Source organism: Ovis aries, chromosome X (assembly GCF_016772045.2).
Source record: "Ovis aries strain OAR_USU_Benz2616 breed Rambouillet chromosome X, ARS-UI_Ramb_v3.0, whole genome shotgun sequence".
NCBI lineage: Eukaryota > Metazoa > Chordata > Mammalia > Artiodactyla > Bovidae > Ovis > Ovis aries.
This window is the reverse complement of record NC_056080.1, coordinates 58,877,485-58,879,850: the sequence shown is the minus strand read 5'-3', so window position 1 is coordinate 58,879,850 and position 2,366 is coordinate 58,877,485. Positions and strand designations below refer to the sequence as shown.

General features: G+C 48.6%; 1 pseudogene; it reads right to left on the bottom strand.

The window, feature by feature from the left end:
- Nucleotides 1–412: 412 nt before the first annotated feature.
- LOC101119700 (Krueppel-like factor 4) lies at nucleotides 413–2,021 on the bottom strand (annotated as a pseudogene).
- Between the last annotated feature and the right edge of the window lie 345 nt (nucleotides 2,022–2,366).

The following is a 2,366-nucleotide window of genomic DNA, read 5'->3' as shown; positions in this document are numbered from 1 at the left end:
CTCCCTGTCCATTGCCAACTTGAACCAATTCAGTGGATTCTGGTCTTCCCTCCCCTCAACTCTCAGATCTAATTTATACCCTGATATCCACAACTTCCAATCACCTCTTTGGCATTCATAAGTCCAGGAATATATATGCAAGTTGGATTTAGAATTGGAATGATAGAAGATCCAGCCACAGACCCCATCTTTTTTTTTTAATGTTTTATTTTTTGTTTGTTTTGCTTGTTTGTTTGTCTTTTGATTTCCTACTGTCTCCTGATTATCCATTCACAAGTTGACTGGTTGGGAACTTGACCATGATTATAGTGCTTTCCAGCTGGGTTCCTCTCCTCACCAGGAAGACAATATGAAATATTAAAAACACTGAATTCTCTTCTGGCAGTGCAGGTCACATCCACTGTTTGGGGATTTAAAAGTGTCTCTTCATGTGTAAAGTGAGGTAGTCCGACCTTGAGAATGCCCCGCCCCATACTGGCACCGGAAGGGGTCATGCCAGGTGTGTTTGCAGTAGTGCCTGGTCAGTTCATCTGAGTGAACAAACTTCCACCCACAGCCATCCCAGTTACAGTGGTAAGGTACGTTACCTGTGTGGGTGTGGAGGTGTGCCTTGAGATGAAAACTCTTCATGTAGGTTTTGCTGTAGCCTCTGTAATCACAAGTGTGAGTGGCCATAGTTTTCTGGGGCCACAACCTTCTCCCCTTCTTTGGCTTGGACTCTTCCAGCATGCAGGAACTGGGTGGTATGAGTCCTTGGTAATGGAGCAGTGGGACTTGTGGCTGCATCTTGTCAAGCAGAAAGGAAGGGTGGTTGGGCCCAGGGTGGGGATGGAAGCCTGGGGGATGAGTGGGGAAGGGAGCCACAGGATAGGATGACAGTCTCTGCTGCTCAGCAGCTCCTGGGCACCCAGTGTCAGAGTAGTCCTGCTGGGGAGCTGCCACCCCAGAGGAAAGTCATGTACATGAGACTGGTGGCCATTGCTGAGAGGGGGTCCAAGCTTGAACTTAGGGCAACTGCACAGTGGCCCACTGCCATAGGGCGCCACCACCACCACCAGGTGGCTGCCATCCTGGCTGCTTTTGCTAACACTGATGACCAATGGGCTGCCTTACTCACTGCCAGGAACACTCAGTGATGCCTTCAACACAAACTTGCCCATCATCCTGCCAACCTGGCGACTACAGCTGCTGTGGCAGAATGTACACTGGGTCCAGTTTGGGCTGTGGGAGCTCACTGCCAGAGAGGCTCATGTCGCTGATATTTGCCAGGTTGAAGGGAGTGTTGGAGGGGGTGCAGACTCACCACCATAGAGGAGGCTGCCACTGGAGCTGCCTGGCGCCGTGCCTGTCCTGATTCGATAGCTGAAGCTGCAGGTGGAGGGATAACTGGCAGAACTGCTACTCATTGGGAAGGACAAGGATGATGCTGATGAGGACACCGTGGTGGCCACTGACTCCTGATGGGACACAGAGTTGGAAAGGATAAAGTCCAGGTCCTGGAAATCACCGAACTCCTCCATCTCCCTCCAGGGTAGGAGAGCCACATTGCTGCTGCCACAAGCCCCACTGATTCTGCCACTCTCCAGACTGGTGGCCACAGTCACTGCCGCCAAGAAGCACCAGGGGAAGTCAGTTCACGTAGGAGAGCTCCTGCCATCAGTGGTTATTTGGGGCACCTGCTGGACACAGTGTCTTCTACCTTCCCGCTGGGCTGGACTTGAATGTGGAGAAGGATGGGAGCAGCGTGTCACTGAAAGCCATGTCAGACTCACCAAGTGGCTGCCTTATTAATGTGGGGGCCCCAAAAGCCTTGGAAGTCTGAAGCAGTGGGGGTACCTGAACCCCAAAGTGAACAAAGAGGAAAAGAAGACTTAGAAATGAAGCCAAAACCAAAACCCCCAATTGCCTAAGATCCTTCTTCTTTGGATTAAATATAAAAGCATTTTTATTTTTTTATTTTATTTTATTTATTTTATTTTACAATACTGTATTGGTTTTGCCATACATCAACATGAACTCACCATGGGTGTACGTGAGTTCCCTTTGGGTGAACGTCGACTTTCTAGGAATCAGCAAACTAAAATGGACTGGAATGGGTGAATTTAACTCAGATGACCATTACATCTACTACTGTGGGCAGGAATCCCTCAGAGGAAATGGAGTAGCCATCATGGTCAACAAAACAGTCTGAAATGCAGTACTTGGATGCAATCTCAAAAACGACAGAATGATCTCTGTTCGTCTCCGAGGCAAACCATTCAATACCATAGTTATCCAATTCTATGCCCCAACCAGTAATGCTGAAGAAGCTGATGTAGAACGGTTTTATGAAGACCTACAAGACCTTTTAGAATTAACACCCAAAA